This window comes from Citrus sinensis, chromosome 2 (assembly GCF_022201045.2).
Source record: "Citrus sinensis cultivar Valencia sweet orange chromosome 2, DVS_A1.0, whole genome shotgun sequence".
In the NCBI taxonomy this organism is placed as follows: domain Eukaryota; kingdom Viridiplantae; phylum Streptophyta; class Magnoliopsida; order Sapindales; family Rutaceae; genus Citrus; species Citrus sinensis.
In genome coordinates this window covers 14,841,975-14,864,319 of record NC_068557.1, presented here as the reverse complement: position 1 = coordinate 14,864,319, position 22,345 = coordinate 14,841,975, and positions in this window count along the sequence as shown.

The window sequence follows — 22,345 nt, the reverse complement described above, 5'->3', positions numbered from 1 at the left end:
AAGAGAACCGACTTCAATAGTCATAGAGTACTATTATCCACCATTTAACCGGGGTGACAAATGACAACACATCAAAGAAAATAATCGATCTAAAAAAAACAAGAAACACGTGAAAGTAAACAACAAAATAAAAACACACTATGTAGAAAATGAGATGTTAACTTACTGTCATCCCTTTATTGAGTTTATCTCATGTTCTAATTGGATATCATAAACACCACCTTCAATTGTTCTCAATTGTCTTTCTATCTAGTTAAAATATGATAATAATGCCAGTGGTCATAAATCCCAAACAAGATGTGATTGGCAAATTTGGAGCAAAAACCGCTTAGCTAACGCTTTGCATATAGAAGTCACTTAAGGTGGTTAAAGATGATTTGTCTAACTGAGGTACTCAGGATGTATAGTATAAGTGATGAGAGAAAATATAATTGTTAAATAAACACATTTAAATAGAAAATAAATAATTTCAAAAGAATAGTAAAATAAAATTACAAAAGGTTAAGTCACTGAAAAGAAATTGAAAAAGTTTCAGTCTATATTTGGTGGGTCACTCAAATCTATTTTGATGTCTTCTCTATATGGTTAGTACTCAAGATATGGCTTTACATCTCTGACCATTAATGATACGAAATCCCACAATGAAACTTTGAAACCCACTCTTAATTTGAAGTTTCAACTTCCCAATAAAAATATAAATAGATTTAAGACAAACAAAACCTTGACCCAATATTTAAGAAAACATGAACCAAATGTATAGAGAATGATATTGACGCCACACTCAAGGAATAGATGAGAAGGTGAGTGATAAGTCTAAATTTGGAACGCCACAAGAATGCAAATTCTTGATAAGTTCACTAGTTCTCTAAAGAACCAAAGAAAGAATAATCTTTCAAATTCAAATAACATTAATCTCTTAATTGTCATACATAGCAGGGTTGCTGAGTTTAAATAGGCTAAAAGAAACCCAAGATCCTAAAAATACAAATGGAAACATTAGAACAACTCTCCAAGTATAGGTTTGTCAAAGGGTGCTTTAAACGCCTTCACCAACCCACCATTATTAATGTTAGCATTGACAAACATAATGCTATCCCACCATCATCAATGGCAGACTTACCTAACACATTGATAAACTTGACACAAAACAAATAAATGAAGTTGAATAATCAAAGGAGTCGTTTGAATTCCCAAGCCTGAACAAGCTGTAATAAATTGATCATAACTCCTTCTAGAGAACTCCAAATCTAGTCTGTAAAATGCATTGGAAAGCTAACTTAATTATCTTTGCAACGGTATATAGCTTGCACATTAATTTTGGCTCAATCAATACCAGATTTATTCCGAATTTGCCCTTTCTGCATTTGATCCAAATTGTGTATTTGGCTGCCCAATAGCTTGAATAATGCCCACAATGCCTTGTCTTCTCTCCAAGTCCAATTCATGATGTCTTGCATCTTTTTTTGCTCTAGCTCTTGTACCTCCTGAATGTGTAAAGGATCACTTGAAGCTTTAATGGTATTCCCTTGATGGTTTTCATCAATTAACTTTAAAAATGGCATCATGCTTTGGATTCTTAATATTAATGGCCCCACATGGAAAAACAATGTGCACAATAAATGGACCAAACCATCAAGAGCATAATTTACTAGGGAATAGATGCAACCGAGAATTGAATAAAAATATTTTTTGACCTAGTGTAAAAGATTTTCTCATCATATGCTTGTCATGAAAGACATTTTCATCCATTGCTTGTAATTATATGAATTATTGGGAATTTTCTCAAGTTCTACCATCTGTAATCTTCTTTCTGAACCAACTTATTGCATGTCAAAGTTGAATTTCTTGATGGCCCAGTATATACGATGCTTGTAATTATATGAATTATTGGGAATTTTCTCAAGTTCTACCATCTGTAATCTTCTTTTTGAACCAACTTATTGTATGTCAAAGTTAAATTTCTTGATGGCCCACTAGTTGGTACCAAGATTTTCCATATGTCACCAAAGTGTCGGGTAATGGTTTGAGCTCGACCTTTGGTAGTGATTCCGATTATAAGTTGAGTTTTTTCTTTGATAGTGTCAGTTGCTCTATTCTTGACTTCCATTTGTCAATATCCATACAGGGTGATGAATAAGTAACGTGTTGACCTCATCAATTGATCTGTTAATATCAAAATCCAAACCAAAGTGAGTTAAACATGTTTATAAAAGATCATCACTAAGGTTAGAAGGAAAAGTATGAGTCAATTAATTCTTCAATTAAATCCATGTCAACAATTCCTTCATCTCAATTACAAGGTTGTTTGGCAATATTAAAGATATTCAATTCTATTGTCACATTGCCAAAGGACAACTGTATATTTTTAGTCCTATATTAAATATATGCATTAGTAGTTGCCAAGAAAGGTCGACCTAGAATAATGGGGGCGTGCTTCTTCGAATCCTGCATCGATTGAGTGTTAATCACAATAAAATCAACGGGAAAATGAAACTTATGTACTTGTATAAGCATGTCCTCTACTATACTGCAATGTATTTTTATGGATCGATCTGCAAGTTGCAATACAACTAATATTGTGTGTAATATTCCTAGTGCAAGCTTTACAAATACTAAATAAGGCAAAATATTTACACTAGCTCCTAGGTCCAACAAAGCATTCTCAAATGTGTTGTTCCCTATGCTACATAAGATGGTAGGGTAGCCTAAGTCTTTGTATTTTAGAGGAATTTTATGTTGGAGTATGGAACTAATGCCTGTTAGAAAAGCATTTTTTAATGCAAATGTCTTTAAAAAACTTGGCATAAGAGGGCACTTGTTTAATAGCATCAAGCAAAGGGATGTTAACACGTATCTGTTTAAAAATCTTCATATTTGCTTGAGCTAACCTTTGAGGGTAAAAGAGCTTTTGAAATGCATTCACTTTGTTGATAAACTAGTACAAACCTTATGACTCTCTTAGGTCTAGGCACTAGCTAGCTTAGGAATTTGCCTTCTCAACAGTTATTGCCAAGTTCTGAACCGAAGAAACAAGTTGACCCTCCATCTTTTCGAGGTTCGAAGTCGATTAGGCTTGTGAATTCAACTCTCATCTCATTTCGCAGCTTATCAATTATGCATTTTTGTTATTCTATTGTGGTATGAGCAAAATTTTTTACACTTTAGAATGTTTCTTCTCATGGTCTGACTTGTGAATGGTTCTGATTGCATGGTCTAAATGGTGGCTGAGATATTTAAGGAGCTTGAGGAACTGGTTGCACGAGTAGAGCTGGAGCTACTGGTCCGTTCTATTGGAATCCATGAGACCTTGAAAAGTTGGGATGGTGTCTCCTCCATGATTGCAAATATTGGAGTAAGGATTGTAGTTCAGCCCTTTTCCCATCACATTTATGGCATTGGCTTGATCTGGCCATGAATCATGCTCAAATTAATTCTAGGATATGGATATAGTGACTTGGCAGCTATTATTGATGCTATTTAGAAAGAAAGTCCTCCAACTATCCCTTTGACTTCTTTGATTTCTTATCTTCACTTGCCAATGTGGACTTCGTTTACTCCCTTGATTTTTCTTATGTTCCTAAATGATCAGCTTTACTGTTGGGAATTATCCGCTTGTCATTGGAAGAAATCCTAAATCTCTTATATGCTTTTAGACATTAGCTCACCTTCACTTGTTGCCATTAATCCCTCCAAGAAGTATTGACATTGGTACTATTTCTTGTACCTATGATGTGGACACTTCAAGAGTAGCCCATTAAATTGCTCCTATGTTTGAAGAATTGGTCGTCCTCTCTCTAAGTAAACTCTGAGATTTTCCTACGAATAGCATTGATTTTGTGTACTAGGAAGTATTAATTTAAAAACTTAGTTACCATTTGTTCCCATGATGTGATACTATCTAGGCTTAACAACTTCATTTGAAAAATTTTCATATTTAAAAGTTTGGCAAACTACATGAAAATCATTCAAATAATTTTATGGGTCTTCATTTTCTAAGTCATAGAATGATGGCAGACGATTTAGTACGCTATATTTCAACTCAAAACACGTAGCAACTATATTTGGGTGTCTTATGCATGATGTACTGAAATTAACTAAAAGACTGAAGTAGTCCTTAAATGGCCTCTCTTGTGGTGCTTGTGCTTGAAGTTGAAGAAGAGATGCCTGAATCTTCTACAACCAATCAACCTCCTCCAGCTCAAGCCCAAACCAGTCCACCCAACCACAAATCGTCAAATGGCCCATGGTTCACCTTTGATGATCTCCCATCTTCTAAATGGCGTGATCGCCTTAATGAAATGTCTGCTTGGATTGACCTCTAAATGCTACGTTCAGGAGCCACAATTGAATTAGTCCTTACAGAATTTGCTACTCAATTTACGAGTGCTCTCAGAGATTGGTTTGATTCTTTAGGCCACTACAGACAATTACAATTTGTTCAATTACCAGAAGTCTCAAGTGCCCTTGCGGTTATCCATGATCAATTTCTTGGAGACCCTTCTGCAGTTTTTGAAGCTGCACGACGAGACTATCTCAACATGAAATGCTGTTCACTCAAGGCTAAAGATCTTAACTTCCATTACAAGCGAATGTCCCTGCTGTTCTATAAGCTTAATGGATTCAATGAGCCGACATTAAAGCATATCTTTCTGGCCTTCCTTCCTGAAGAACTCCAACTAGACATACAGAGGCAACTCACCGCATCCAATCTTGTTCTTGATAACATCTCCCTTGGCAAAATCTTCCAGCTAGCCAAAACTTGTCTTGACAAACTTTGTGAGCAGAAACAGTTTTTCAAAGAACTGTTGAAAGATAAAGAACCATTCCGGAGTGCTTGCAAAAAGCCTTATTTGCAGATCAAATGTCAGAAGAAAAAGGATTGTGATTGCAGTTCTAAGAAGAAAAAGCATTTTAGGAAATTCAAAAATCCAGAATTTTCATCCAGACCTCGCAGATCCAGAAAACTTTACAGATTCTTCCAAAAGAAGTCCTCTTCTTCCAGAGACTTTAAGCGGAGAAAATCAAGCAGATGTTTCATCTGCAAGAGAAAAGGTCATTTTGCAAAAGATTGTCCCAACAAACGAGAAAAATCTATTCGGCTAGTTGCGCATCTTCAAGCCACTACAAATTATTCTCCAGAGAAGGATGAACTAGAATTCTATTTCTCTGAACAAGATGACCCCAATGATAAAACTGTGTTCGCACTGTAAAATTCCTCTGATGATTCAGACAGTGACCAATCCCAAGTGATTTTCCACCAACAGCTACTGTCCCTCGACACTACTGTTCCTATACCTTCCATCAAACTTCAGCTCTTACCCTCAAAATTCCAAAGGCCCGTCCCAGCCATTGGTCTCATCGACACTGGCGCCCAACGCAGTATGTTAAACCCACATATTCTTCCCCCATAATACTGGACAGAATATGAAGAACATTTCAAAGTTGTCAATGGCAAACTATTCACCACCTCTCTGATTACCAAAAAACCCATTGGTATTTAAATTTTCCCCAATTGTCATTTGGACCAAGATTATCGGTTCAACCCTTCCTAATAAGGATATCTTGTTAGGTTTTGACATCCTTCACCAGATCAAACACCTCCAAATCATTCCCACTGGAATTCGAGTCAAGTCCATGTTCAAACCATTCACAGACATTCTGAAACTCTACAATCTGCCTGACACTCCCTAGTCCTACCAGGATATTTCAACCAAACTTTTGAGTTTCTGTCCCGAGTCCCATTCTGAGTTCACCCATCCAAACCCATTGTGGAAAAATTAGTCTTTCTTCATTAAGTTACCTTTCAAACTCATTGAAGACATTAACTCAACCAAAACTACTCACCCAAGAATGAGTCCCTCTGACTTACTCCTAGCCCAATAGGAATGTTCCCAATTATTAGCCCAAGGTCTAATTGAACCCACGAATTCTCAATGGGCTTGCCAAACCTTTTATGTTGAAAAGCATTCTGAAATTGTTCGAGGAAAAAAATGCCTAGTCATTGACTATCAGCCATTAAACATGTTTTTGCAAGATGACAAGTTTCCTTTGCCTCGTCGATAAAGCCTGTTTACTTTTCTCAACAACGCCCAGATCTTTTCAAAATTTGATTTAAAATCAGGTTTTTGGCAATTAGGCATTGAACCCTCTGAGCGCTCCAAACTGCCTTTTTTATCCCAAATGCCCATTTCCAATGGACAGTCCTTCCCTTCGGCCTCAAAACTGCCCCATCCATTTTTCAAAAATCCATGGTCCAAATCTTTCAGCCTATCCTACATCATGCATTGATTTATATTGATGATATCTTGCTTTTTTCAGGATCACATGAGGAATATCGCCAGCTGTTAACTCAATTCTATGATATTTTCCAAAGTCATGGAATCATGTTATCGGCCAAGAAAAGCACCATTGCTACAAATAATATTGAATTCCTTGGTATGATCATAAAAGATGGCCATTATCAGCCAAGAAAACACATTGCCCAAGAATTGCTTCACTTTCCAGATCAGTAATTTTCCAAAAAGTAAGTTCAACAGTTTCTCGGCATCATCAATTACATCAGAGACTTCATCCCCCATGTGGATCACTACACTCATCACCTTTCAGCTTTATTGAAAAAGAAGCCCCCATAGTGGAATGCTGACCACACAACTGCTGTCACTACGCTCAAGCAAATTGCACAAAATCCGCCTCCATTAAAGCTGATTACTGATGGAAAGCTCATATTGCAGACAGACGCAAGTGATGAATCATGGGGTGCCATCCTCCTCGAAGAAATCAATGGAAAAGAACACTTTATCGCTTACGCTAGCAGACAATTTTTTGACACACAGAAGCATTACCATAGTGTGTTCAAAGAAATCTTTGCAGTAAAGAATGGCATCAAAAAGTTTGAGTATCATCTGATTGGACACCATTTTCTCATCCGAATGGACAGTTCAGCCTTCCCCAATATTCTTAATTTCAAAGGTAAAATTGTTCCCGAAAAAATGTTACTCAGACTAAAAGATTGGTTTTCCAAATATGATTTTTCGGTCAAGCATATAAAGGGGTCCTAGAACCTAATCCCTGATATGCTATCTAGACTCTCCAAACCAGAAACACCTCTCACCCTGTTTTCTACAACATACCACTTTCCAATCATCTCCATGGCTACATCACTACCCCCAGAAGCCCTCACCAAAAAAGCTTTTCCCTTTGACAAAAACTTTTCTTCTGTTTTTGCCATCCAAGAGTTTGCAAGGAAAGCTATTTTTCGCTTCTTCATGAAAGCCTACCTTGTCACAGACTCCTTTCCATTTTCCACCTTCCACCCAGAAAATCTGTTTCTTACAGGTTTAACCCTTGATCCATCCAGAGAAACCACTGAAGATGTGTTATGGTACATCTGGTGCCTAACTGTCCTTTATGCAACCAAGTTAGTCCTACCAATTACTCCTACTTTGGAACATCTTCTTAATCCTAACAAAGCCACCTCTCTTACCTTGACATTACTTGAATGATTTTCCCATATCCCATGGTGGAGAAAGAAGCTACAGCAACTGTCAGAGATTTACAATCTTGAACGTATGCCTACCTCTAAAGCACAACTGTTTACCTCAGTTTTCATCATCCACAAGCCATACTTCCAGCATCCCGATACAAATCTCTTTTGGACTCAAGACCAGGCATATGAATGGTTTACCGCCCCTCACCCAGCTGTTATTGACAATGAAATCCAATCCAACGTGCACAATTATCTTTGTCAATTAAACCACCAAACTCCACCACACAAAGACATCTTCCACACCTCCTTAGGTCCACAACATGATCTCATTATGATCCCCACTCCATCCGCCATATCTAAACCAAAGTCCACAGGCATCATCATTAAAGAAGAAAAACCAGACTACACCGATTTCCTTTACCAAGACTTACAAGACCCATGGGAAGAATTCCTTCCCCTCAGCCAACATCTCCAACAGTTTCCACAACCAACCATGTATGAACCAGGATCATCCTCTCAACCCTCCAAAGTTGACAAAGCCACTCAAATACCAAGTCCTAAGTCCCAATCATCACCCTCCAAACCAAGATGCCGACGAGATTGCCTTATCCACCTCGCCGTGGTCCCCACTGTAAGTATCCAAAGCTCTCCAAAACCTTTTTCCCATCAACCTCTCGTGACACTGATCCCGATGAAACCGACAGCTCATCTGAAGACGACTACATGAATCTCCGCTCTCCATAAAGAAGTTTGTCTTGTTGTAATAATTATGTTTCACTTTATGCTTTTGTCTTGTATAATTATGAATCTCAACAAGAAGTTTTGTCAAAGTCATGCTTTAATTATTAAAGCCCACTTTGTCACTTTGTAATAATTAAAGTCGTGTCATGATGTATCTTTTACTTTTGCTTTTGTAAAGGATAGGGGCCCTGTCCTATCCTTGAGAATTCTCCTATATAAAGGATTCTCCCATCGTTTGTAAGCTAGAGAAGTTTTCCAAAAATAAACTTTCGTGTGTTTCTATAAAACCATGAATTTCTAAACCCCCTTCTCTCTCTCTGCAAATGAAGATCTAAAGAAAGAAAAAGAATAAAGAATTGAATTTGTTCATTTTGAAAACTTAAGGAAGTATGCTCTGCACTTGCCTTCCAGCAAGGATCCTGTGCATCAGAAACCTTATGATGATTTCTTGAACGGTTTGGTACCCTGTTTTAAAGACAAAAGAAAGTCTGTTCTAGGTTATATAACCTCTAAAGAAGCGTTTTAGGTTTTACTACACCTATATGTATATCGGTTGGAAACCAGAACTTGCGAGCTACTAGCCCTAAGGACAGACTTTGTGCTGTCGTAGATTTGGTAGAACAACGCCACGTACATTTATGGTATCGGAACCATACCCGTCCTTGAAAATTTTCTGTTTTCTCAATTTTCATTTTTCATGCTCAAAATGGTATAATTTAAGTCTTTTTCTGTTTTGATCTTTCGTCTTCAGGCGCAGAGAGAGAACTTCTCATTCATGGCTTCCACTTCCTCTTCAACTCCTGTTACTCTTTCTTCCACTCTTTCTTTACCCAAATCTTGCACATCTCATACCGCCAATAAGATCGAAAACCTTGTTGAATATTCCTACATCCCTGAATCTACCCAAATTAGTGAATCCTCCTACCCTCTTATCAGCCCTTATCAGTTGTACAAACGACCTAGCTCCTTTACCCGCAGTATACGCACCCTCATCTCTACCAGACGCCCTCACCCTAAAGAATATATCCAGTCTTCCCACCTGGATCAGTGTGCTCTTCAAGCCACCTCTGCTGAGCAATATGTCACTCTGGAGATTCCCTCCGAGTTGCTTTCCAATTGGAAACGAGAAGGTTATACTCATCTTCATCTTGGAGGCATCCGATTAATCCTTACTCTTCATAGAAGAAAAGGTTTACCGGTTACAGCTCGCCTTGCTATGCTTGATACCCGGTTTAAACAGTACCAAGATGCTGTTATTGGCACTGTCCTCACAACTCTTCATGCAGGAAGTGTTTTACTCACCTTTTACCCAAACTTTAACCTTTCTCTTCAAGACCCCAATTTGCCCACAACCCCTGAAAGTCCAAGTTCAGATCCAAGGTGCTGAACAAATTTCTTCTGCCAAAATTGCCACCTTACACCACCAATTGGTCTATAGGCTTCAAAATCATGCCTTAGATTTCCCCACTCCAGAACACCATTCTGATACCCTCATGGTATTAGTCGAGTCTGACCAAATCCCAACCATAATCCAAATCCTAAGACAAATTCCCCGTCATGAGCTCATCAAGCTTATGCCTCTTGAATGGATCTCCAACTATGAACAATTCCATAACAATACAGCTCCAATTCAGACATCTGAAAGCATGTTTGAAAGACGCCAAGATGGAACAGTCCGAATGACCTTTAAACCACCTCCAAGTGCTCCACAAGAGCCTCCTCGGCTCTTTTTTACCTATTCTTCAATGATCACAGCTGTTCAGACAGCCCAAGAAAACCTGCCCATTACAAGGTTTAATTCTAATGGCTACCCTGTTTATCCAGCAAAGCAAAATGGCCATTTCCTATGGGATGTCCCAGGCTCTGGCATGTGTGACCCAAATTGTCCCTGCTGGGATGATTGGGAAGAGGACGATGATTATGTCACCACAAGGAAAAAGAAACCCAAAAAGAAAAAATCTCCAGTCTCATGTCACCACTGTGACCCCAAACCACCACAAGATCCTCCACCTCCACCAGCTCCATTACCCTTTTACAAAAAGGAACTCAAATGGATTGCAACGCATTGCAAATCTGAGACTCCATCATCAATCCCACTTCCAACACCACCATTGGCTTGTATGATGTTTTCATCTACTTCTTCAGACTACTCTTCCTCTTTTCCTCCTTTAGAACCTCACACCGACTCCCAACGCAATGTTGTGTCCAAACCTTTTATTCCCTCAGCCATTACCTCTACTGGCCACCTAGAACCTGCCAAACCTTTTGAATCAGTCCTCAACTGGCAAACTCAAAATGCCAGAGCCTAGAATGATACTTTGTTAAATATCAATTCAAAAGTTGAGAAAATCAGTTTACAAACTGACCAACTTAAGACAAAAGTTGATTCTATCACTGCACAGATGCAGCAGATCCATCAAAATCTCAAATCCAGAATTACTCAACTCGATTCTGAGTTACGAACTATGCTTGCCCAGCGCTATTATGGCCCAGAATTTGATCAAAAGGAAAGAGAAATTCGACATTTAAAAGCTGAGCTTGATCAAATTGAATCTGAAAAACAAAGAACTACCCTTTTTACCACATCCCCTCATATCCCTTCCATCGGTCCAACTTATCATCCATTTGCCTCTATGCTTTCCTCCATCAAACAGTATGATCCTTCCAAGTTATTTGGCATGACTCATACTCTTTTCAGAGACAATCCCTTACCACCACCACCTAAACCTAAACCAAAGCTTAAACCTCAACCACGACATGTCACAATTCCTCCATCATCCATTTCTATACCGGGAAATCAATCCCTTGGTTATCCACCGGCATCGCCGCCAGCACCTCCACCACCAACTGTATCCCAACCACCTCCTCAATCCAAGGATAAAAACCAATGCATCAGTTTAGTGCCCACACCGTCGACCACTCCTCTACTACAGATGACCAAACTTCTGATTCAAATCTAGCTGTTTCAGATAGCCATACTGAGACCGACACAGACTCCTCAGTATCCACTAGTGACTCTGAAAAGTCTTATGCTGATATCACCAGAATCTTAATGGCCCAACCTGATCAACCTACTCAAGGCCAAACCTCTCATACAGAACCATATGTTGATATTCCCTCAGAAGTTGAAGAAGAGATGCCTGAATCTTCTACAACCAATCAACCTCCTCCAGCTCAAGCCCAATCCATTTCAGTGTTATCCTTAATTTTACATTACAATGCAATGTGTCTTAATGTGCGAGTGTTTTTTCCTAATTCAATGTCTATAGTTTCTAGATCAGGTGATTGTAACCTTCGACCATGCATGCAAAGAACACATAAAAATTAAAAACAAAACTAATGAAAATAAAAAGAAAGAGGAGAAGTTACGATACTGACCTCATCACGTTGTTACTAACTTATTATGAAAACACACTTAAAACCTCTACACCAAGTTATTTACACAATATTTACAAAGGAAATTAACTCTACAAATTAAAATGACTTACTTCCCCTGTAACGGTACCAAAATCTTGTTGTGCAAATTTGATTACACTTGCAGCATGAATCTATTATAGTATAGATTTGTGGCGACAAGTGTCCATCCTACAGAGAGGTAGATTTAATTATGTGTAGGGTCAATTTTCTAAGTTCTTATATGTATTAGTTGGAAGTTATTTCTTTATCTTAAGATTTAAAATAAAATGGCAAGAATGAATTAAAAATGAAACTATGCAAATTATTCCTTTTTAGTTCCAATTAATTTACGAGGGCATTTCAACTTCTCATAATCAATACTTTAATAAATATGGTATCAAGTGCTTATTGTATGAGAAAGTAATGATCTTCCGCTAAATGTGGTGTCAAGAACACGTTGTCCTAGACGATAATTATTCTTCTATCGACAACACGGCAAGTCCATCTAATAAATAGCTAACCCACAAAGTACTAGAGGAGTGTTTTCTCTCTAATAAATATGGTGCTAAGAGCTCATAATGCTAGACGGTAATAACCTTTCACTAGGGAGCTTGAAACTAAACAAGATATACTGTCTGTGAAAATGAGTCAAAACACCCACATAAATCAAGAGAAAGAGAAAATAAACTTACTTTATTAAACCCGTGGATCATGTTGAGGTTTCACCTTCAACCCAAACTTGAAACTAAATTAACTACTCTTATTTCAGCCAGGAGTAAAATGGTAATTTTATTTAAAATGTAAAAAATACAAGATTCAATGATAATTAAAGAAAACATAGCTCAAATGGATTTAGAGCTAGTAAGGGGGAGCCCCTTATTTATAGATACAATAAGTAAATCTTGACCATCAGATGAAAACAATTTGGACGCTCAGGATTGTGCTATACGGCAAACTCTGAATAGATGGAACACATAATTAGGGTTGTCACATACCATACACGTGCTTTTCCATCCATTAATATGTTGTCATGTTAGCAATCAACACAAAGTCAACCTTTCAGTCCAATAATGTGTTGCCACATATTTTAGTCAATGCCACATCATCAGTCAATGCCACATTAATATTTTTTTATCCAATAAGATGCTGCCACGTTATCAATTAACGCCACATCAACAGGTCAATGCCATGTCATCATGTTAATGTCACGTCAGCGGGCCCCAATAATATCCTAAAATTATGATTTTGCCTTTTATGCCTTTCCTAAAGTTTTTCAGGTGTTCTGAGCTAAACAAATGCTATGTTGTCTGGCTTCTCGTTAATTGTAAAATAACCAAAATATACTAAAATGCATAAAATACTCAAATTGTAACAAAACAGACACAATTAAAGCTTAGCAGACTTAATTGCGTAAAAGTAAAAATTATTAAAGCTTGCTTTAATTTGCTTTTGTAAAGAAAAGTATCTTGATAAGGGTCCTGTCTTATCAAGATTGTCTCCTCCTCATCCTATATAAAGGATGATCTCTTCCTTTGTAAAAAAATCAGAGATCAAGAAATAAAAGCACGTGTTTCCTAAACATGAAGTTCTAAACTTTCTTTCTTCTCTCTGTTAATGAAGTTATCAATGGACAGTTTTACCTTTTGGCTTGAAAACTGCCCCCTCCATTTTTCAAAAAGCCATGGCCAAAATCTTCATTCAGTTTGAAAGGTAACTGAATAAAGAAAGACTTGTTTTTCCACAAAGGATTTGGGTGGATGAATTTAGAATGAAATTCTAGACAATATTTTAGGAGCTTGGTTGAGATATCTTGGTAAGATGGTGGGAATTCGGACAAAGTGCAGAGGTTAAGGATCTTTGTGAAAGATTTGAACATGGATTTGACATTTTACCCTCTATAAATATGTATTCTTCAGTACTCAACATCTGATCACCAATCGTTGTTGGCCCAATTCCAACTTTTTTCTCTATTTTTTAGGATAAAGTGACACAACTCAAAAGTATTGATTACTCTTATGTATAAGAGTGTCTTGCTATAATATAACCTAGTGAGTCTTGGTTTTTATTTCTTTTAGTTATATATATATTCAGAAGAGGTGGAAGTGGTTAAACTTAGTAAGGTTGTTGAACCCTCTCTCTGTTAGGGGTCCCTCAGTGATCGAATTAGTGCCACATTAGGAATGACCTGTACTTAAGATTAGGGTGATCTTTCAACTTTCATTGTAAAAATTAGTGTAGGGATCATATCTTTGTCTTAGTTGGCCTAAGAACCCGTCAACTACGTTAGCTTGCTCGTATGAACCCTCCTGGAGAGCAGGGCAAATATCAGTCATGCCTGACCATGGAACATACGCTAATGATCTCATCTATTGGCTTAGAGATAATTTTTTAACCAAGAAGTAGGATTTGATACTTGTTGTTCTAAAGAAGAAGTACTTACCTTATTGACTCGCTTAAGTTGTGGTAGTGGATCGTTCTTAGTGTTAAACTGTTCAAAATTAGCAGCCATGTTGGCAATGCGATTCTGGGCTGCTTGTGGTGTCTTATCCATGAGTGCTCCTCCACTGGTGTCATAAATCATACTCCTTTCCGTGGGCATTAGACCTTCAAAAATGATTGAATAAAGAGTTGATCACTTATCTAATGGTGGGGGCAGCTAGCACATAACTTTTTGAATCATTCCCAATAGTTATAGAGTGACTCTCCATTGTATTGTCGAACTCCACAAATTTCTTTTTAAATGCTACCGGTTGTTAATGTTAGGAAGTATTTCTCCAAAAATAACCAATGCATCTCATTCCATCTGGTGACAGTACTGGAAGGAAGATAGTAAAGTCATTCCTTAGCTAAGTCCGTCAAAGAGAACGAAAAGGCCATTAGCTTAACTTGCTCAAGAAACTCCAGCCGGTTTCCTTGTGGAGGATACGATATGGAAATCTTTCAAGTACTTATTTGGATCCTTTCCTACAAGAGTCCATAAAAAATAGGCAGAAGATGAATCAATCCTAATTTGAGTTCAAAAATTACTTCGAATTTTGAATGCATAGTGGTTGTTGGTCCAAGTTAGGAGCCACCAACTCTTTAAGTGTTTGGTTGTTGTTCTGAGCCATTAATTCGGGTTTTGGACTACTTGCTCTATCTTCGGAAGTGGAATATGGATGGCAAAATCAAGTTCCAGATGTGATGAGGTTGCTTTAAGTGTTCGATTGTTGTTCTGAGCCATTAATTCGAGTTCTAGACAACTTGGCTATATCTTCTGAAGTGCAATGTGGACGGCAAAATCAAGTTCTAGATGTGATGAGGTTGCTCTAAGTTGTTCGAGTCTCAGTCAAATGTCCTCGATACTCAAGAAAGTCTAAATACAATACAGAAAATAAACTAATTAAGATAAATAAATAAATAAAATGAGTAAAAAATGAGTAAAATAAATAAATAAAACAGAGTGATAATAAACAAACTAGACGCTAGTACCTGGTAAGGGCACTAAAAGAATTTGCTAGTATAGAGTGCACCCAATTTAAAACTTTACTAATAAGATAAGCAACTAGTACAGAGCGAGTAAATATTGATCCTACAAAGACTATACTAGTTGTATTTATTATCAACTGTAAAACAAAGACTTAAAATAAAATAACAACAGCAATATTAATAATTAAAAATATAAATTAATTTAACCAAAGAAAATGCCAACTATAAATAAGGAGAGTCCATAAAATTTTAATTAAATAATAAAAAATAAAGAAACTAAAAGCAAAAATACAAAGTAATGACATTCATATTTCCAAAGATAAACAATAGTGGTGAAACATTCTGGGCACAGACAACCCTTCTCGAATCTCCACTTACTTTGCTCTCTTTTTCTCTCCTCAAAACTATTTTTCTCTGCTTCTCTACTGCTGCTCGTCTCTCTGTCTTCCGTATTTCGCCTTTTGGCGACACCCTATTCAAAAGCCAAAGATTGGCTTTTTATTATGCTCGGTCAAATCCATGTAGAATTAGGTTGCCTGGCCCCCAAAAATATAGGGTCCGCTTATAATACAGCCACTGCATGCCATACAGTCGTTTTTATTTTTTATTTTGAAACCTATTCCCTTTTTACGCATGAAACCTGCTACCGAACGAAAGAATTGGAAGTGGGAACTGGCAAATATCAGTAGCAATTATCACATAGCTACACCAATTTTATCTAAATATCAAAACTATCAATTTAAATTAGGAAAATGTCAAAGACACTGTTGTGCAAATTTTAATGTACTCGCAAGCGCACGAATCTATTGTAGTATAGACTAATGGTGACGAGTGTCGATCCCACGAGGAAGTTGATTTTAATTATATATAGAATTAATTTTGTAAATGGGTAGTTGGATTTATGGTGGAAATGATTTGGAATATGCTAATACTTAAATTAAAATGGCAAGAATAAATTCTAAAATTGGAATTGCAATGGAGAGAATAAATTGAAGAGAAAATCTATTAAATTGACGTACTTGGGTATCTGGATCCGTATCAACATGCATCATGGGCTAAATAATCCGCATTAATGCCAATTAAATCATGAGGGGGGAATCCACACCTCATGAACCACGCTCTAATCAATATGGTGCTAAGGGCTTATCGTGCCAAATAATAATAACCTTATACTAGAGAGCCGGTGTAACCAAGGCGGTATCTAGACAAGACTATTATTATTTGTCGACGAGAAGTCAAAACATCCACAAAAATTAGAGGGGAAGAGAAAATAAATTTACCAAATTAAGCTCATGACACATGTTGAGACTTCACCTTCAACCCAAGCTTGAAAGAAAATTAGCCACTTATAATTGAACTAGGGGCAAAATGGGAATTTATTAAAATACGAAGAAAATACAAGATGGAGAAGGAATTACAGAAAATGGATCCCAAAAATGGATTCAGAGATATCAAATTAGGGGGGAGAGGCCCCTTTTTTATAGATACATGGAGTAAATCATGGCCATCGGATTAAAAACAGTTTGGACGCTCAGGATTGCGCCACGTCATCAGTCAACAGTCCACGGTTTGACCACGTGGATGAACAGTAACACGGTTTGACCCGGATGAACAGTAACGCGGTTTGGTTGAAAATAATCCTGTGTGATGCATGCACCGTACGCGAGATTTTTCGTCCACTGATATGCTGCCACGTCATCATCAACAGTACACAAGAATTTTAGTCCAACAGGATCGTGACACCTCATCAGTCAATGCCACATCATCGGTCAATCCCACGTCATCATCCGTCTATGTGAACAGTGTCGTGAACAGTAACGTATACAGTACCGTACACGTGAATAGTGCCATTTTTCCTTTTATGCTCCTCCTAAGGTTTTTGACAGTCCTGAGTTCAAAAGTGATGTTCGTTTTGCCGTCTGATTTCTCCTTTATTGTGAAATGACTATAATGCCCCTAAAATACATAAAATACTTAATTAAAATAAAACACATGTAATTAAATCACAAGAAGGTTAAATACATAAAAGTAAGGGTTGTTAGTAAGACTTGAAATGTAAAATGACGGTTTTCTCTTTTATAAATATGCATTTTCTAACACGCAACACACCCCCCAACCAGCTTATTGCTAGTCCCTAGCAAATAAAGCGAAAACAAAATTCAAATTCAAAATGATTTTTTTTTTTTTTTAGAAACACTCGTGTTTATTCAATCAGATTAATGATAGCAATCAAATAAAAGTATAAGCATTATCTCCAGTCTAAAGCAACATCACACCCACATCAACCATCCACATGAATTAGTCCAGTAGACTTTGTTATAGCTACTTTCAAGAATGACATGTCAAACCCCAAAATCTCACTGGAAGTAGTGACACTCTCACAAATAAATTAAACCCAATAAAAATAGTCACTCCAATGAATGGTAATTGAGAGAGAAAATAATAAAGAAGTGATATCACATGCTCTCACCAAGATGAAATAAATATGCCCTCAGCTTAGAAATAATACGATCTCAAGTCAAATAAAATGTAAGTCAACCCACTTTATTTATCTTTTTTTTTTAATTATGCATCACTACATCTTTTTAGCCCATATAACTAGCTTCTACTTCAAACTATAGTTCCCTAAAATCAAGAAAGACTTTTATTAGGACGTAACGTAGGCTAGGGACATGGCTAACAAAGAAGGGAAATAAGGAAAATAAAGTGTATGTTTGAAAAAAATGCAGAGAATGTTTTTTTTTTTTTTTTAGAAGTTACAAGGTGGATTTCACCTATTATTTTTATTTTTATTCTTTTGAAACAACAACTTTTTTTTCTCTTTTTTTTTTGGCATAAATTCACTGAACAAAATAATTATTTATATTTTTCTCAAACATAAATAGGTGATGGAACTTATAAGACATCGGGTAATACTCCAAATCGAAGTGGGTCAAGATGATAAGTTGACAAAGAAAAGGTTTTTTTTTTTTAAAGGCTCAAAATGGGTAACTATGAATATTTAATAAAAGGGATGGCTAGAAAGGCTCAAACGGATCAAAGATGGCCTTTCCATCGTCTTTTAGGGCTCTAAATAATTATCCATGTCTACTAGTTAGATGGGCCTCCTAATGTAGCAACACATTTTTTTTTCTCTTTTTTTTTATTTTACAATATTTTTTTTTTTTAGGGTTAACTCAAAAGAAATTTAGAGATCGTGTATAAAATAATAAATTGCTAAGCTGTAGAGAGAATGGGCAAAAGGGTTACTCTCCAAGAAAGTGATAGGCTCAACAACTCACTTGGCATTTATTTATGACATGTTCATTCCTTCAAGCAACTCATATTTGTCTCCGACATCAACATGTAAAGTAGCAAACATAGCGTAACATCACTTAAGACCAAAGATAATACAAATACTAAAATTTGAAATTAATCATGTCATCCAATGTTAAAACAAATCACACAATTTTTTTTTTAAACAACATTCTACCCCCCAACCTATTCTAAACATGAAAGGAAAATATGTATGTAGAGATATGAAAATGATGCATAAAAACTAATTAGAAAAGTTTCACTTAAAATGATAGAAAACGAAAATGGTTTTTTTTTTTTAACTTAGAAGATGCGTTTCTAGAGGCACTACTCTCCATATTCAGCCATCTTCGACTCAAAAGTTGGAAAATGTATATTTATAGAGGAGAAAATAAAAAGAAGAAGAAAAATGAACATCAAAACTTAATAAAGAAAAAGAATTTTTTTTTTTCGAACAATGAAGATGCGTTTCTAGAGTAACTACACTCCATATTCAGCCATCTTCAACACAAAAAGTTAGCAACAGTTAGTTTCTACAACAAAAAATTAGTAAAAACTTAACCAAGATTCCACAATTGTCGACTATTCCCTCCCCCCAACCAGAACGAAACATTGTCCTCAATGTTGTAAAGGAAAGAAGTAGAGTTTAAAAGACATCACCTGGGTGGTGCAACACAGAAGAAAATATTTACAGGCGGAGAGTTAAATCTAATTTGTACTTCTTACTGCGGCTACTATTACCATCATTATTTGGTCGCTCCAACACAAAGGTCCAGGGGTCTGGCTCCGGTTTATAAGCTTGTAACATATCAAGTAGCTCAGTAGCAGTGTGAGAACAAATAAAGAGTTTTTTCACATTAGAAGGAATGAAATAGTTTTTTATTGCATGGTTAAGAAATGCGATAAAGCCATCATAAAAGTTATTGACATTTAACAAACCGATGGGTTTCTGGTGAATGTATAGATGGGCCCAAGATGCTAGTGTCATAAATGCCTCTAGTGTTGCAAGATCTCCTGGAAGGAAAATAAAAGCATCAGCATAATTAAGCATTTCAGTTATTCTTTCTTGCATACCTGAGACGACTAATTCTTCTCCAGTTGATGAGTCAGACGAACTGCCCAATGGTTTTAGGACTCTTGGGATGATGCCTAACACTTGACTTCCTCTGATAAAAGCTGCTTCTGAGACCATTTTTGATAACCCTCGATTACCTCCTCCATACACCAAGTGTAATTTTCTCGCTGCTATGCTTCGACCAAGATCTATGGCTGCCTCAACGAACTCTTTATGTTTGCCATAGGTAAATCCAGAAAGCACACAAATGTTCTTGAATTGTCTATTTAGAGTAGCTGCCATTGTGATACTTCTCGAAAAATAATTTGTGAGTGCTTGACAAAAAAAATCACATTTAAGAGTCTTGGTGACAGTGGGTCACAGTTGTGTATGAGGTAACATGTCAGTGTCAAATAACGCGTAAAGCACGTGGCTCGCGAGTCAAAAAGGAAACAGTAAAAAGGAAAAAGTAAACAGTAATAAGAAAAAAGCAAACAGTAATAAAATTATTAAGGACAATAATACACACAATAAAACAATAGTGAAATAAAATAACAGTAAAGTGAAAGGATATTTACAGGTAGTTGCGACTGTGGCTCACATCTTCCTCTGGTTTTACGTCCAGAAACGGCTTGAACGCCCTCTATGGGTTGAGGATAGGCTTCCCATCCAGTTTTCTTATAAACTGGCAAACAGGGTCGTTTATAGTCAGATTCCCGAGACTATATCGTGCATGCTCTTTCTGGAATAATGGCCATAACTGGAGAATCGCTCCTTGCACATATCCACTGGGATGCGTTTCAAGAGACAGAAGGATATCATCCAATGACTCCTTATTCAAGCCATCTCTAATGAATTGAATCTTATCTTCCCTGTTATCAAACACCATTCCTAAAGAACATGGGTTTTTATTGCAACTCATTCTAGCACACTTATGACAAGCAACAGAAATTCTTTGAGCTCGTCGTTTTCTTGCATAATTTCCTTTACCACAACCAAGCATGAATGCAATAAATTTTGGAGGTAACTCACCTGTCGATCGTACTTTCGCCTCAATTAACCAACGGATATCAGCAGGTATGTTATTCCTCATGAGTAATCGCATGCGTTCGGACCGAGCTTTATAGATCGTAAGGAGGGCATTCTGAGGAAGTGAAGGGAATCGCTTGTGAAGCTTCGCTAGAGTCTCGTTTCTGTCCATACTTTCGCCTCAGAATATCAGTTATTATGGGAAACTGAAGTAACCGACTTGATTGTCACGGAGTACCGTTATCCGCCACTTCACCGGGGTAACAAACTAAAGCACACAAACAGAAAAACAAATTAAAACACACAAAGAAAATTAAAATCGTCCTCTTATTGAATTTACCTCAAGCTCCAACTGGATGTCGTAAACACTTCTCTCAATGTCTCTGAGTTGGCGTTCTAAACCCTCAACATAGGCAACTAACTCTGGTGGTTGTAGAGCCCAAATGCGTTGTGTTTTACAAAATTGAATCTGCCTTTTGAGATGAGTTTTGACACGTTGAAGTGGTTTAAGAATGTTCAGGAGGAATGGTCTAAGTATGAGACTCATGATTAAAAATAATAAGAGAAAACTTAATAGTTAAACAAACACACTTATGCAAAAATAATTTCAATTAGCAAAAGAATAAAATAAAGAAAAAAAGAAAAAAAATCAAATCACTAAAAAAAAAAAATCAATTCAAATTTGGTGGGTCACTCAAATTTATTTCGATGTCTTCTCCATGTGGTTGGTATTCTAAATATGGCTTTAATCTTTGACCATTAACTTTAAACGTGACACCGTTCTTTGGGTCCTTAATTTCAATTGCCCCATGTGGAAAAACAGTATGAACAATAAATGGGCCAGACCAACGAGAGCGTAACTTACCTGGGAATAGGTGCAAGCGAGAATTGAATAAAAACACTTTCTGACCTGGAGTGAACGATTTTCTCATAATTTGCTTATCATGGAAGACTTTCATTCGTTGCTTGTAAATCTTGGCATTTTCGTATGCATCATTGCGAATTTCTTCAAGTTCTGCCAGCTGTAATCTTCTTTCTGAGCTGGCTTGCTGCATGTCAAAATTGAATTTCTTGATGGCCCAATACGCACGATGCTCGAGCTCCACAGGTAGGTGGCAAGCTTTTCCATACACTAGCCTGTAGGGTGACATCCCAATCGGGGTCTTAAAAGCCGTTCTATATGCCCATAATGCATCATTAAGTCTTAATGACCAATCTTTCCTGTCTGGCCTCACCGTTTTTTCTAATATGTGCTTTATTTCTCGATTGGATATCTCAACTTGGCCACTGGTTTGCGGATGATACGGAGTTGCCACTTTGTGTGTGATTGAATACTTTGTCAAAAGAGCTTTGAATGCTTTGTTACAAAAGTGGGCACCACCATCACTGATTATCGCTCGAGGGAATCCAAAGCGTGAAACAATGTTGCTTTTCAAAAATGCTATCACCACCTTGTGATCATTGGTCCTACATGGAATTACTTCTACCCATTTTGATACATAGTCAACAGCAACCAATATGTATTGATGACCAAAAGACGGGGGAAAGGGTCTCATAAAGTCGATACCCCATACGTAAAAAATCTCAACCACTAAAATTGGATTTAGTGGCATCATGTTCCTTCGCGTAATGCTCCCCATTCGTTGACACCTATCACATGAAGAACAGAAAGTGTAAGCATCTCGAAATATAGTTGGCCAATAAAAACCACATTGTAAAACTTTAGTCGCGGTTTTCTTAGCACTGAAATTGCCTCCACAAGCTTGTTCATGGCAGAATGAAAGGATATTCTGAATTTCACTTTCTGGGACACATCGTCTAACAATTTGGTCTGTACAATACTTGAACAAATACGGGTCATCCCAAAAGAAATTCTT